This window comes from Vidua macroura, chromosome 27 (assembly GCF_024509145.1).
Source record: "Vidua macroura isolate BioBank_ID:100142 chromosome 27, ASM2450914v1, whole genome shotgun sequence".
Taxonomy (NCBI): Eukaryota; Metazoa; Chordata; class Aves; order Passeriformes; family Viduidae; genus Vidua; species Vidua macroura.
Window position 1 is genome coordinate 1,370,847 of NC_071597.1, and position 16,048 is coordinate 1,386,894.

A 16,048-nucleotide genomic window follows, 5' to 3' on the forward strand; every position below is an offset into this window, starting at 1 on the left:
TGTACTGGACTAAAAAGATTATTTTGTTGACTTAAGACATAAATATTAGTTTTCTTAAAGGGAAATAGCCAGTGAAAAACCAATATTCTGTTTACCATCTATTTTTATTGTGCAAAAAGAATGCTTTTCAGTTTGACGAGAACCTCAAATTTCTGTCAGTTACATTTCATTCACACGGGCAATTAAGCAATGCCAAGATGCTGATTGGATTGCTGGTTTCAGTGGCTACAATACACTATTTAGGTAATTTAAATAGATGTTTATATTAGCTTTAAACAGGTAATACAGCATTTCCTGTGTGCTCCTTGTGCCTCTGGTCTTCAACTGTATGTGATGATCAGTAAAACATTTCGGTTTCCAGGTATTATCCCAGAAGTCTCATTTGTTAAGAACCAGTGGAAGTCAGAGAGGGTGTTGCCACACATGCAGAGGTACCTGGAGGAGCACAGAGGCTCCGGGGTCATCATGTTCCATCACATCACGACGTGTCAGCGCCCAAACATCCCGCCGGCAGCCCTGGCCGAGCAGTACCTGCAGGAACAGGTTCAACCCTCAGAGGTGGCTTTGGTGCCTGGGCCCTGCGCAGGTCCTGACAGAGCCTGGAGCTCTGTTCCTGGCCCGTGGAGCTGCCCTGGGAAGTGTTTCCTGCTCCCTCCCTTGTGGGCGACCCTCCCTGCAGCTCACAGAATCGTACAGTGCTTTGGGTTGGACGGGACCCTGAAGACCATCCAGTTTGAAGGCATTCCCCCTTGTCCTGTCACTCCAGGCCCTCGTAAATAGTCTCTCTCTCCATCTTTCTCGTAGGCTGCCTTCTGGTAGTGGAAGGGGCAATTAGGTCACCCTTGGTTTCTTCTCCAGGCTGGACAGTCCCAATTCTCTCAGCCTTTCCTCAGAGCAGAACTGCTCCCCTCCTCTAATCATCTTGGTGCCTCTTCTGGACTCCCTCCAACAAGTCCACGTCCTTCCTGGGACACCCCAGGGCTGGAGGCAGCTCTGCAGGTGGCGTCTCACCTGAGCGGGGCACAAGGGGCCTTGGACCCGCTGCCCACAGCGGCTGGGGAGGCAAGAACGCAGGCTGCGATCGGCTTTCCGGGCTGCGAGCGCGCCTGGCTCGGGCACGTCCCGGTGCTCAGCCACAAGCCACAGCCGCCCCTGCCGCCTTCCCCCCCATCCCCGGCGGATCCCGCCCCGCACCGGCCGCCGCCGCTGCCCTGCCCCCGGCCCACGGGACCCCGCCCGGCCCGGACAAAGTTTCTGTGGCTCGCCGAGCGCTGCTCCGCCGCTCCCGGCCGGGGCTGGCTGCAGGCGGCAGGGGGTCAGCGAGGCGCATCCCCCGCCGCGCCAGGTACGGCCGGAGAGGAAGGGGTGGGGAGGAAAAGGGAAGGAAGGGAAGGAAGGAAAGGCAATGAGCGCAGCGCGGAGGCCACAGCAACCGCCCCTAGCGCAGGCTGCGCTCCGGAGGAGCGCGGCGCGCCTGTTTTGTATAACCGTGCCCTCGTCATGAATCCGCGCTCGGCCGCGCCCCTCCGTGCCCTCCCGCTGAGGGGTGGGTAGGGAGCCCCGGGAGCGCGCGCGCCCGTGCGCCGCTTCCCCTCCCCGCCCTCCGCGGGCTCCCGTGAGGCGGCGGCGAGCTCGGTGCGACCGAGCGAAGGAGCCGGGGGAGGGAGGGGGAAAAGGAGCAGGGGAGGAGCGGCGGCTCCCCGGGGAGGCCGCGGCGGGCGCGGACGAACGGGCGGAGGGGGCGCTGTAGCGGGCGGGCGGTGAAGGAGCCGCCGAGGAGGGGCGAGACCGGCCGCCCCCCGTCCCCTCCCATTCGGGCGCGCTCTCGCCGCGGCGGCGGCGGCGGCTCCCGGCGATGCGGTGAAGAGGGAGGCGCCGCCGCGCTCTGTGAGGGGCCGCCGGGAGCCTCCCGCGCCAGGTAAGGAGCCAGCGGAGCGCCGGGCGCGAGGCTGCGAGCGAAGCCCCCGCGGCCGCCGACGAGGGTGGGACGCGACGGGGACACACCGTGAGGGGGCAACGCCCGGCGCTGTGTGTGGGGGGGAGATCGCGATCCCCGCCACGCCCCTCCCGCGGGCGGGGGACGGGGCCGAGGGGACCGCAACAACGGGGCTGCGGTGGGGGTTCCTCCCCGCCATTCCCGGGCACGGGAAGCCGGCGCCGTCGGTGCCTCGCTGATTCGACTGGGGATGCGGCGGCGGCGAGCGCCGGGAAAGGCGGGGTCGGCGCGAGGAGCAGCGAGTTCCCCAAAATTCTGTATCCCCAATGAGAAATTTAACATTTTGTTTAAAAATAGACCGGCTGTTCTGTTTCAAAAGAAGGCGGCGTGCCGGGGGTAGGTGATGGGCGCTCATTCCGCCCTGCGGAATGCCGATCCATCCCCTCGGGCCCGGCGGAGGCTGTACGGAGGCCGATTTTGTCGCCCCGTGTGTAGCGGGAGGTGCCGCAGGTACCGCACGCGTGATGCGAACACGCATCGCCCTCGCCCCCGCTGCTGCGGGGACCGGGAGGGTTAAACCCCCTCCCTCTGCGCCCTCGGAGGGGTGAGTAAGGCGTGTGGAGTCTAATGACACACACTCTATCTCTCCGTTGCGGGCGTGGGTTGGTTGGTGGGGGCTAAAATGCAAAAAAAAAAAAAAAAAAAAAAAAAAAAAAAAAAGCCATGCGAGATGATGAGGCAGACGGCGCTCAGATGGGTGCTATGGAAGGAAAAAGGCAGATTCTCATCCCCGTTTGTGCTGGGAAGTTCCGGAGCTGGTGTCGGTGAGCTGATTCCGACAGTGATGGACCAGTGTGGGTTTTAGGCTTTTATAAAGGTGAAAATAGTGCGAGGAAAATGAAATAGCTGGAGAACTTAAATAAATTATGGAGGCTGATTAGCGGTGCTGGGGAGTGCAACGTAGCCACGGTATGGAAGCGAAGGCAAAATCGATGTTGGATTGGGAGGAGAAGAAGAAATACTGCAAGCGTGCTATGGAGAGCAGCAACATGGCCAGGAGAGCCTGCCAGCAGCATTGCTCAGGCTGGAGCGTGGAATGATTCCTGCAAAATGCTAAAGGTTGGGTGTTGTTTATTTTCCTTATTTAATCTTCAGAACTTAATTTCCGAACCTGCACCTGGGAACATCCGTTCCTAAGGCGTGAATTAAAAAGGAAAAAGGAGCTGGTGTAATAAGTGGCTTTTGGTGAGAATGTTTTGAAGAGGATTTTCTGGCTACAGTCATATGAGGCTTTTTGCTGTGTGGTGAGAGACGCCTTAGATTATGGACAGTTGGTGTGGAGGAATGTTTACTTAGGAAATGCATGGTAGACCTGTGGTTGAATGAAGAAAATACAATATATTGGCGTTTGCCATAATCGAAATCTCATTTTTTGACTCTGCAAACCAACTGTTGGTGGAAAGAGAGCAGTAATGCTTAGGCAAAGACCGTCCTAGTCAACTTCAGGTCTGTGGCTTTTACAACTCTTGGGCTTCTAAGAAAATAAACTACTTAGAGTTGTGCTTGTTTTCTGTAGTGACTCATCCTAAGGGCATCCTACACAGTGAAAGACTGTGTACTCCAAATTTACCCCAATTTCTTTGGAGTGGCAGGGTCGTATCCTGTTTGGATCTCTGCCGTGGCCATAGAATATTGGAGCATGCTGGCCTGCAATGTAGACTTGTAATTACTGTGTGAATTACTGGTTACATGTTCAGGGTAACTGGATGACTAATACAATTTTATAAAATTAAAATAAACTCCTTATCAGTATTGATTGCCTTGTGGCAATTCCTCTCTTGTTCTCATCTTTCTGTCTTTTCCATTGGTTTTCCCATAATCCTGTGTGAGCCTCTGAGTTGTTTTAAATTTCAGGTTGCATACACTAGATTTACTTTCAGCTAAACCTTTAGAAATACTGGTGATGTATATGTTAATGTTGAGAAATCCATGAGCATACCTGTTATGTGCAGGGAATTTTTACAAGATGAATTCTTTAATACATTGCAGACAAGCATCCCTAACTTCCTGCTTGCAAATTCTCACTTATTAATATTAATGACCATAAATGCAAATGGTTTAAGGCCCAAATATGTATCACACGCAGCATTATGCACTGTTTACTCTTGAGTTTTGCAGGTGTGAGTTCATATATATTTCCAGAAGAACACTTTGATGCCAGGCCTGCTTGTGACACATTTAAGTTATTTATACTGTGTATTCATTAGTTTATAATCTTGTATTTTGTTTAATTTCAGGATGCTTGGTAACATTCGTAGTAGTATATCTTACTTTTTTGTAAGACTGCAAAAGAAAAACAATAAGAGGGAAGCCAGAAAACTAGAAGAACCCCTTGGTATATTAGAAACAAAAAAAGAAGGACCTGTGAATCTCCCAAATTTGTGCATAGTTTTTCTCATTAGAAAAAGAGAAGGATAATGGCCTCATGTTTTATCAAGGTTTGCCTTTTCTAGAGGTGGTTAAACATGAGATCAGCTGAGAGCCTGTATTTTGCATATAATCCCATATTTTGCACTATTAAAAAAATCTTTCGCTTTGAAGTTTTTTCGAAAGCGGAATCCTTGTTTCTTGTCTCTTTGATGTATAAACATTGATTCTTTGGAGGATGAATTTTCTTTAGCGCACAATGGTTATTTCCTTTGACAAGGGTACTTGTCCTGTGACATCCAGACAAGCAAATGGCTTCGAGTGTTGTTTCTTGATGAGGTGAGGCAGATTTTAAGAAGCGCTGCTGAATCGGTGTCCTGTTCTCCCACCTGCAGTGTTGTGGTCCCTCTGTCGTGTGCTGCGTTGAACTTCAGAGCAACTGTTGTGTGAATGGCAGCTATTTATTTTGTGGAGTTCATTTCTTGCTGGATCAACAAACTGAACTTCACCTGTGGAGCCTGAAAGTGGCAGGAGGAGGGTGCAGGAGCAGGAAATGGAGTGGCTGGGTTTATCCTTTCTGGCAGCCGTGAGCTCTCTGAATGGTTGATGCCAGTTGGGAACTTGTGTCTGGAGTATTGTGCAAAGCCTTAAAATGGCACCTTTTGGTGTACAGGAGGCGAATGGTTTATGTTTAGTACTCCACAAACACTCCTAGTCTTGCAGCCTTTGGTACGTCACTGGTTATAACCCTCGCAGGCAGCCTGATCAGTAATTTCAGATTGTTTTGTCTCGTGCTTTGTTTCAAACGAGATAAATGTGTGCCCACCTCTAGGAATTCTTTCAGCATCCCTAGGACATGTGAAGGAAGCTCTGTGGTGACACATGACGTGGTGACATTGCCAGTAAGGGCTTTGGGAGGTTACTGTGGTCGTCAGTGGTAACGGAACTGGGCCCACTGCTTGTTTTTGACTCTTGTAGTTCAAGTCTTCGACCAAAACACGGCCCTGTGTGAGCTACTGTGAAGAAAAGTAGCTCCAGCCAACCCAGAATGGCACCTTCATTTTAACTTGAAGGTGGAGCATGTGCCTGTTGCACTCACTGGAGATAAATTCGTGTTTGGAGCTCACTGCGCCTGCAAATACTTGATCCAGTGAACTGGGTCATTTGTCTCTGGTTTATTTGCCAGCTGGATTTTATGAGCTTGGAAAAACCAAATTCTAGTTATGTTCCATAGAATGGTTCCAGTCCCATTATTGTATGGGGCTAAAATGCAGTTGTTTGTTTTACATTAACTTAAGAATAATTGCTTTAAATACAAACTCTGCATTCGTCGAGGAAATAGCGCCTGTTTTGTGGACTTGCATTAGAAAGGGAGAAACTGGGAATTTAGAGCCCAGCCTTGGCGTTATCCCTTGTGAAGCTGTCCCATCCCAGGGTCCCTTAAGTTTCTACTTCAGCAGCCTGTGATTAAAGGATCTAGTTTAACAAGGATGCTGGACACATTGGAGAGGAATTTAGCATGGAATTGCCTGTGGGATTCTGATGAGAGAGCAGAAGTTACTTTACTAGGTTGTGAATAAAAATACTTTATGTTCTGGGTGCTGTGGTAATGGGACTGTGGTGCTTCAGCTCCTCAGGAAGAGAAATCTTTAAATAATCTGTTGAGTCCCCTGAGCAGCCTGGCTTTCTTCCTGGCTAGCATTTATTCCCTATCTTCCCAAAATTCATCAAATAACAGAATTTATACTGTGGCGTGAGAAACTCTATCTTGAAAAATACTCTGTAAGAAAATGTTAATTAGTAACGATAAAACATAAAAAGTACCATGTGCTTATTTGTCTCAGCTTTGGGTTTGTGCCATGTTGTGTCGTTACTTGATTGTGAAGGAATCATTACTTATTCATGGCTTTTATAAAATGTATGCAATAGTTGGGTTTCTATGTATTCTGCATAAAGCAAACTTTGGTCAAAGTTTTGCTTCCTCAGTATTTTTAATAACACTTGGGCGAAATTTTTTCCTGCTCTGAGTGTAGGGCTTATTTACTAAAAATGTTGCTTTTTTTGAACTTAAAATTTGAGTAGCTTTTTTTCCCCCTTTCCATCTCATTGTAGCGATGAGGATTATTTAGCTTTGCTGAAGGAGTAACCTGAGGTAGGAATCCTTAAGAGCCAATTTGGCAGAGGCACATGCAGATACTTGAGGAACATACAGAATCCTGGTGAGTTCATGTTACTATTCCTACACGGGCAGGTCTCTGCACGCCGCTGGAGCCCTGGTGCTGCTGAGGAGTGATGTTGTGTGAGCTAATGGCAGGGAAGTAATCTGGGAGAGTGGTGCTGTCTCTTGAACTGGCATCCTTAATGAAGAGAGCCATGAATCATGCATGTTGACATTTCAGCTCTTACCAGTATTTGTTATTTATTTGTCCTTTATGAAAAGAACATATTTATGACCGAAGGAGCATTTTCCTGAGCAGACTGGGAGTTCTGCTGGCTTGCTGTTAATTTTGCTGTTTGGCTGCAGAGGGATTTGTTGTGAGAGATCTTTCAGACGCGTAATTTCAGAGCGTTGGAGCAACTTTTTGCTCATTAGTTGTTCACTTGTACTTAACGAGAAAGAATCGAGTGGTATGTCCGGAGTGGAGGACCTGGGGCAGATGAATGATCCTTTCTTGCACCACAAGCAGTTCTATTCATGGTGCCCCATTTCTCAGAAGTTACTGAAAAGTCATCTGATGAGCATTTGTGACCTTACTGTGCCGATCAAAGCGGAGCGGGCTGAAAGCTGTGCTTGTTCCTCGCTGTGCTGCGAGCGTACGCAAATACCAAAAGCGTGTCTGCCATCACTGCAGCCTTCCCAGAGCTTGGAAGAATGGAGATAAGCCTTCTTGCTGCTCTTCCCTTGAGTTTTTAGTTCGTAAATTTGCGACAATTTCTTTTAGAGTAGGTCGCGTGTGAGACAGCAGAGCTCTGCTTGTCTTTTGAAATGATTTGTCTTTGCATCCAGATTTCCATATGGTCTGGTTTGCTGCCATTAGAATTAGCTGACTTGGTTTTCAGGGATCAGATTTGCACATTTCCAGTGTGTAATAGTTGAAGCTCATATCGCACCACTAATGAAATTCAGCTGACTAGTTGAACTGCATCTTTTATCCTCATCTGCAGGGACTATATTTAGGATTAAAATATAGAATAGCTTGACAATCGAGGAAAAATTCCCAAATAACAATGAACAGGGTAAATGCATCACTTTTCTCTGAGTTCCTCACTTTATTGGTGACTATTCAATTGTTTTATTTTTACTTACATCAGCTGTAATTGCTAATTATGGTTGAATTGTAGTGATCTCAAGTTTAAGATTTGTAATGATCTCATTAATGAAGGAAGTATTTTGGATAGGTGAATTGTTATTTGCAGTTCAAGTCACACTGAGTATTTGTTATTAATTAAGAAGTGTGAGAAAAGAGATGGTGAATTTGTATTTTATGATGGGGAGCTTCTTGTTTACTTTCTTTCTAAGTATTTTGGGTATTTATTTGATTTTCCCTTTCATGCCTGTACTATTTCCATGGCGGGTACAATAATATTTGACAGATTGCTGCTTTTTTTCTATATTCAGGTTATTTAAGCAAAATGCTTTTACAAAGCAATCATTAGGAAACACCTCTGCTGCAATTTATATTTTTTACATGCCTTAATGAGTAAAGCTTGTACATGAGTGTAAGTGGTTTCCTCCTTTTTTCGTGTTCTCTTCAGGTGTCTTTCCTAAAAATTTGTGTTTCCTTGAGAACCTTGTTGAGTGCATATGAAACAGAGAAACCATCAGTGCATATGAAAAATACCAAAATTAAAGACAGAGTATAATATCTTCCAGAATGGGAGTTTGAGTATTTGTGGTGTTGGTGGTTCAGAAAGCAGTTGTGCATTGCCTCGAAGAGGCTGAAAAGCATGAACTGATACTCTTGAAAGTGCCTTAATGCCTTTAACGTGGAAATAATTATGGTCTCTTCTGTTCCTGCCAGTTACCTTGTTGGTAATCCGGACTTCCCTGGAGGTGAATTTTCTGTCCTTGAATTGTGGAGTGTGAAGCTCATTGAGTTGGATCCTGTGGTCAGTGTTTGAACAGTTGGCTTAAATACTGGTAATAATCTAAATACTGTATTGATGGGCTCTGTTGCCATGCTTAGCACTTCCAACGGGCTGCCTCTGGCTGAGGTTGTGAAATACTATTTCCAATGAAGTCAAGGAGAAAATACAAAGAAAACTGGGAGAAGACATTGGAGAGAAGGAAATGTGAATTGATCTCTGGTCCTGTATCTGGAGGTATAAATGTTGGAGGAATTAGTTTATTTCTGCATTTGTTAGATGGAATATTGCTTATTGGCTTTATTATTTTAGAGAAGTAACACAAAAGAAAATAGGGCTTTCTTTTATTGCTCTTTGAGGAAGTTTCGCCTGCCCTGTCCCATCATCCAGCTGGTGATTCCTGCTGGAAGCTGAACCAGATGTCTGGGTGTAAGGTAAAAAGAATAATCACATTGTACTGCCTTTCTTCTGGTGTTCTTGCCCTGAAATTGCTCACTGGTAGAGCTGGTCAAGTGGAGTTGGCAGTCCTGTTCTGTCCTGCCAGTCTGGCACAGGAGATTCTGGTGCAGCCTTTTTCCATCAATAAAAGCGAGCTTCTGCTGTTTTGGCTTCTTGGGTTGGATCTCCTAAAGTTGGCATTTTTAATGAAGAAATATAAGAAAGTGAAGGAACAATGTGCAACCAGAGTGTGCTGAACAGTGAAGCGTGCATATCCCCATGGTCAGTCCTTTTATTTACCTCTTTAATAACAAATGATTTTCCCTTTTGCCTTATCTTCCATTGTCTTGTGTGGGATTATTCTCTGTCTAGAAATTATTTTTGATAGTCGGGTGCCCTTAATGTTCCAGATAGTGGTGTGAAGAGGCCTGGTAACAAGAAGATAAAAGTACAAAGTGCTCTTGTAGAAATGAGTTCCATGTTTTTAATGCTGAGAGGTATCAGTGGGAAAGCCTGTACGTTCTGTAGCTCACCAGGGCTGGGAGATGGCAGCATTTATTAATTTATTTGTTTAGGGTGCTTGGAATTTGAAATTGGTCAAAAAGTGTTGTCTTTTCAGGACTAAGACCCCTGTGCTACTCCTGTTTCTCCAGGCTCCTTCAGAGCAGGCACATTCCTGGTTCCCTGCTCAGTGTCTGAGCAGAAGATCTGAGCACAGAAGGGGTCAGGGACTGAGTAGATAATTGGAATGGGCTTAGCCAAGCTGCTCCTGCACATGCTCTAAAGTCTTCAGCAAAGGGCAGTTTAGCAGGCAAACAGATAAACAACTTTCTATCCTTCAGGGATTTTATGGAATAGAATATGGAAGGGTTCTGAGAGAGGGAAAACCAAAGTAAAATGGTAAGGATAGATTTTTAGAAATCAGAGATGCTTGGAGAAGAACGACAAAAGGATGTGTGTGTAACTTTTATGAGAGTTGTTAAACTGAGCCTGTGAAGAGGTACAAATGCAAGTGGATAGTGTGATTTGAATGATCAAAATAAATGCTTGTGTCTGCAGATTTTGCTGGTTTATCCCAGCTTGCAGGCTCTGGTGTTCTTCATGTGACTTTATCTTTAAGGATATTTGCAAAATGATCTGGGTTGTGGCAGGTATTCTGTGTGTGTAGCTGTGTGCTGCTTCATCTGTTACTTTCTGTATAAGTTGGAGTCTGATGCTGATTATCTTTCCCAGCAGCTTTTGCAGTTCCACATAATCTTAGTTTAACAGATAATTTATGTTTTATGGAGGGACAAATTCCCCGTTTTCTTACTTAATGGGTTTCTCTCCTCTTACTCAAGTGATTTTCCTATTTAATTTTCAGATCTGATTAGAAGACCCCAACTCAGTTTGCTGCTGCTTCACACAGTTGTTAGTATGAGATACTCAGCTTCACAGTTAAAACATCTGTGCTCGATTGAAGTCTTTCTGAGCAGCTTTTCATTGGCACCAGTCTTTGGTTGATACCTGCGTGGGGGCCATGACATCCCTTGTTTTCTTGTCTTTGGGAGTGGGGATTTAGTGTAACAGGCACCATGAAAGAAAGGACTATTGTTCTTTGAAGGCTGAAACTAATGGAGCTACAAGTGCCCACCCGCTTTCTCTTCAGACTGGTAATATCATCTCTGTCTTGATTTAGAGAAAATGAAGAAGCTGTAATGCTGACAGCAGGCAGTGCTGCTCCACCTCCTCAGCAGAGGTGGAAAGGACCATCTGGCACTATGTGGGTAGCAGTTATCCCAAAAAGTAATAACAGTGGGAGTTCTTGCCAGTTACAAGTTGTGATCACAGGCCAAATGGTGTCATTCTAAATCAGTGTACGTTTTCAAAGAGAAAGAGATGCAAGTATTTATTTTTGCCAACCTGAGAAGTATTTTTGGTCATGGGGGTCTCTGCTGGGGTTTTAGTTGCTGGCATTTGAGAGAAAGTGTGAGGGGAGTAAGTCAGACGAGTATGGCTGTGATGCCTGCTAGACCAGCTCCTAGGCACTAAAAAAAATTGGCTTTTTCTTTGTATTATGTAAGCCTCAACTTGATGAATCCATCAAGGAATTGATGGATTGAAACTGAGGAATTTTTTAAAAGGCTGTATAATGGAGTGGTCTGTTGATTTGATTTAGACTTTACCCAATGGGGACTGAAGATCTCAGTCTTTACCTTTGGCACTATTAACTAGTCTTGGAACAAATTGCTGCTCTAAAATCAGAGAAACTTTGTAATGAGGTGGAAAACTCTCTATCTTGCTTTTGGAATCACTTCAGTATGGTGGCTGGTGGTATTTTTGTCTGAAAAGTTGGATGTGGCATAATCAGAAGTGCTGTGCAGTGGCTGCAGAGCTGGTTACCAGGTTGCTAAGTAACCTGGATGGAGGAATTGAGAGTAAAATTGAGATGGAGGTAAAACCTGTGGATGACATTGGCTTTCAAGGTGCTGCAGGGATAGGAGGAAAGGGTTAGATTCAAATGGATCTTGAAAAATTGGAAGCTTAGAGTATGAGCAAGTTAATTTCTCAGCGTTTATTCTGAGTGAAAATGGTCAGCACTATAAATAGAAGAACAGGAGCAGCATAAAGCGCTGTAAAACATCTGAAATGAAAATTGAAAAATATCATTTGCATGTACACAGAGCAAGGGAAATTTAGGGGGAGTTGTGAATTAGTGCCCTTTTTCAGACCTGGGTTCTTGTTGTAGACTTGCTCAGACTCTGTCAATATTGTGGGATCAGTGTGGAGAAAATTTTTGCACAGACACAGAGAGGCTTTCAGAGAGGGCTTTGGTCTTCATAAGATTTTCTGCATAAATGTGGCTGCTGTCCTGTGAGATGCAAATAAAGATTCTTCATAAATGGAGGACATTATAAAAATCAGATGCAAATAAACATTCTTCATAAATGGAGGACATTATAAGAATCAGATGCAAATAAACATTCTTCATAAATGGAGGCAAATGAAAAACCTTTCCCAGTTTGGATAGAACAATCTTTAGATGGAATCATGTAACATAAGCTTATTTAGCTGTTCATCATTATCTGGAAGCTGAGCAACCATACAAACCTTCCAAGTGATGAGTCTGTCTTTATGTACCGTGTTGGTTTTCCTCACTTTCCTCTGGGTTGGTTTTCCTCAGTTTAAGAGTAATGTAATATGCAGAATAATCTTGTAGTATTAATGATTACCTGTTTAGCTGTGGATGCAGCAGAGCTGAGTGTGGATGTGGAGATTTATTTACCCTTCTCACATGTCACATTCTGCCACCTGTGCTCTTATGTGTGACGGACGTGAGCGCTGGCTGCAGTGTGCAGTTCTGGAATTTGGGCAGCTTAAACCTCTCCTGTCAGCCATCTATACCATAAATCCCCAGATTTATATCTGCTGGCGCTTTGCTCGTAGTCGCTACACTTGTGCTGAACTTCTGTGCAAAGCCAGTCCTGCCTGCTTACATTCAAGAAGTGTCTTTCTGTATTGTATTAAGAGCTTATCCATATGCTTCAGGCTTGGAGTGCAGGAAGTCTGCTGGCAGCAGGCCTGCTATTCCATATTCTGAGCCCAGGCTCTTTGTGAATAGTCAGGACAAAAAAAAAAAAAAAAAAAAGAAAAAAAAAGCCAACCATAAATCACGACAAGTTATTGACTGACTGATTTCTAGATAAGTTCTTCAAGAAAATGTGAATAAATATTAATATTATGCGTTAGAAAGGATGTGGCGTGGCTGGTTGTGGTGTAAACTGCAGGATGTGATTAAAAATGAGATTGAGCAGTGGGTAGGGGCTGGATTGGGGAAGAGCAGTCTCCACTTGGGCCTCGTTCACTGTGGGTTAGGGGCAAACGTAATGGCTGCTAATTGGAACAGGTTTCACTGCTGTGAAAAACTATGTGTGTGTTTCCTTTTGACACTGAATATGCTCCAGAGTTTATCATTTATCATTAGAAAGAGGGTCTTTTGATTTTTTACAAGGATTAATTAGGTACAAGAACTATGTTTTATATATTATTCTATTTTGGAATTTTTAATGTACAACAGGTAATGCTTTTTAAAAAAGATTCAAACTTCTTTTGACCTCCCAGACTCCCTCCTTTATTAAAACAATAATTTTATTAATTAAACTTTATTAAAGATTAATTAATTTATTTATTTATAAAATATTTATTAATCTTTATTAAAACAATAATTTTGGTTCCATATAAATTGTGTATAGTGACTTTTGAGTTCTCAATAAGAAAAAAAACCCCAAATCTCCTTGAAACTGAGGCTGACAAAGCCATGTCTATAACAAAGCACTTGTTTCCTGACTGTCAAGGCTGGTTTTGTTTGTGAGTTTTTCCAAACCTGGGCTGAACTTTCAATTGGTTTTGGTTTTCTGAGAATTTTCATGGCACGCCAGCAAATAGAATATCCAGAAGAATATCCTGAATTTCATAAACAACAACAACAAAGGGAATAAATTCTGGAGCCTTTTCTAACTCTCTGCAAGGGCAGAGTCTGGCTCTGTCACTTCAGTGTATAATAGACATCACTAGACCAAGCTCAGAAGAAGTTAAAAAATAAGCTCATAGTAATATACAGAATTTTATATATAATTTAATCTTCATGGTTTTTGGGGAGAAATAGCTTTTTGTTTGATACAGTCCATGCTTGGGTATGTTAAGGCAAACAGTATCTTTTGAAATGTTCTGGAGGGCCTGTGTAGGAAGGGAAGTTCAGTCTCAGCCTGGAATTATTTTGGATAATTCAAAGGAACTACAAAATTGTTGTGTAGGATGCCTGCTTGTATTTTTACGACGCTCTGTAACAGATCATTCACATCAAATATAACTAGAGAGAGCCCAGGAAAAAGCACTCTGTGTCCATTCTCCCTCTTGAAAAATACTGACTTTCCATTCATGTTGTCAAGTTGTTCTATCTGAAGTGCTCGTGCTAGTGGGATTTGATCTGATTTTTTTTTTAATATTAAACAGAAACTGTAAATGATTACTGAAAGTGTAAATACTTCATAAAATTTAATTATATTATTTTCTTCCAAATAAGAAACCACTTAAAACATTAGTCATTTCACTTACGTGTTTAATGCCCCTAATTTGATGAAAAGATGCAATATTTATAGCTGTTTGCCTTTTAGATGAAGGAAAGAAGTCTCCAGATTTCATACTGTGTTACTTGTGTACCTCTGGGAATTCTAGATTTTCATTGAGGCGATGGATTTTATCTGTGTGCAGCTTTACTAAATAATATGGAGAAATACTATAGGCAAAAATGTGGAGTAGCCTGGAAATACTGTAAGAAAGCTCCAGAAAGAGCCTGGTGTCTTCTCAACTGTGTTTTGTTTGTTTTCCTCCAGAAGTTGTTTTTACCCAGCATAGATATCAGCTGGCGAGCTTTTGCACATTACTCATTAGAGGAACATCAGCTTGGTTTTCCTTCCTTCATTTGTGCTCTTCCTCTTCCTCCTCCCTCCCCCTTCTCATGCTGCTCTTGTTTGATCTTTGTGGCGTTGGTGAATTGGGGTAGCAGGAATTGATCTCTGGTCCCTCGGGTGCAGAGCGAGCTGTGGGTGGGCAGCAGGGCATTGGGCAGGACCTGCTGCACAAACACCACTGATTTCCCTTCTGCTCCTGTGTGCTCAGATCTGAAATGAAACCATTTGTATGAAGTGAGGTCTTCCACCTCCTCGTGCTTAGGTGGTTTTTATCCTTCTGCTTGTTCGTAACGGGAAGGATTTAAGTAAATAATCACGCAGAGAGAAGCACTTTCCACGTGTTTCCATCAACATGCAAACTTTTAAACCATTAAAAGCAGCCATGGGAAAGTGTTTCTACCTGGCCTCGAGAGAGAATTACGTGTGTGTGTGACAATAAAGTAAGTGTATGAGAAATTCTTCTTCTTCCAAAGGGGCCAGTCTGTGCTGGTGTGCAGGACTGAGAGGCCTTGAGTGGTGTGTCTGCTGCTTGCAGGGTCACCTTCAAAACACCCTTGGGCTGAGCAAATCTGCTTCTCCTTCATCCTGTGAGCTCTCCCAAAAAGATGTCAGGTTGTCATCCCTGTTCCACGAGAGTCTATTTTCTGGGAACTCAGGCTTCTGCTCTGTGCCTTTCAGTAGGCTGAAAGGAAATCTTTTCTGGGATGGCAATCCCTGTATTTTTCCAGCATTCCTGGATACTTTTCCCTCCTGAGTTGTCCTGCTTGTCAAGACGACCCAGGAGCTGCCTGTGTGTGAGAGTAGTGTTATTTTCTTCTCCCTTGCTGTGAGTTGCTCCTGCAGGTACAGGTCTGTAAATTATATTTCTCACTATTGTCTTGTGCATCCTGGGGGTGAAGGAAGATGAGCAAAGAAATTATTGGAGGACTCAGGTAGTGAAGATGACATTGAGGGACAGAGCAGCAACAAGATGTTTCTGAATTTGTAAATGTGTTTCCTTAATAGATAATTGCATGTAAATAAATATGTGGATGGGGTGGTGGGAAGAGTAGCTGAAAAGTGGTGAACTCAGTAATAATGTATTTTGAAAAGCTTGTGTGAAAAAGGCTCCCAGTCTCCTAATGAAGCATTTAGAGAGAACAAAAGCACATCTGAAGATTAAGACTGACTTGGTTGAGTGATTCAGAAGTCAAACAGGATTTTGACACATTTATACCTGTGCTACAAATGCCAGTCAGCATCCTTCTGAACAGAAGGGATCACTGCACTCGGGTGACTCACTATCAACCATGGGCGAGCGTGCAGCTGCTTTTTCTGCTTGAATACACATACATTGCCCTTTCATGGCACCTTGGATCAAAGGGTTTAAAAATTACTATTATTTTCAAATAAATGTGAGGAAAGGAAGTTTAAATTTTACTTAATACACTTTTCACAAGAATTTGCTTGCATTGTGCATGTGGGGCAGTGGTTAAGGGGGTGGGTATTGCTGAGACTGAGCTGTAAGGAATGTAGTATTTTTGTATTTTAGTAGTTTTGTATTTGTTTCTGACGAAACCTGCCTGGTGTTACAGGTGCATTTATCTTACCTGCAGGGCAGACAGGCTTGAGACTGAATTGGAATGCCAATCAGCATTATTTTTTTATACACCCTCATAGTAAAGGTTACAGGTCACCTTTTGCTCTAAGCAGCATCTTCTCAGTGGATGTT

General features: G+C 44.1%; 1 protein-coding gene across 1 annotated transcript in view; it reads left to right on the forward strand.

The window, feature by feature from the left end:
• Positions 1-1,772: 1,772 nt before the first annotated feature.
• TANC2 (tetratricopeptide repeat, ankyrin repeat and coiled-coil containing 2) overlaps positions 1,773-16,048 on the forward strand; it is a 163,282-nt gene continuing 149,006 nt past the window's right edge. Inside the window, exon 1 of the mRNA XM_054000140.1 lies at positions 1,773-1,918. The gene's annotated coding sequence lies outside the window, so the exon portion shown is untranslated. The remainder of the gene's footprint in view (positions 1,919-16,048) is intronic.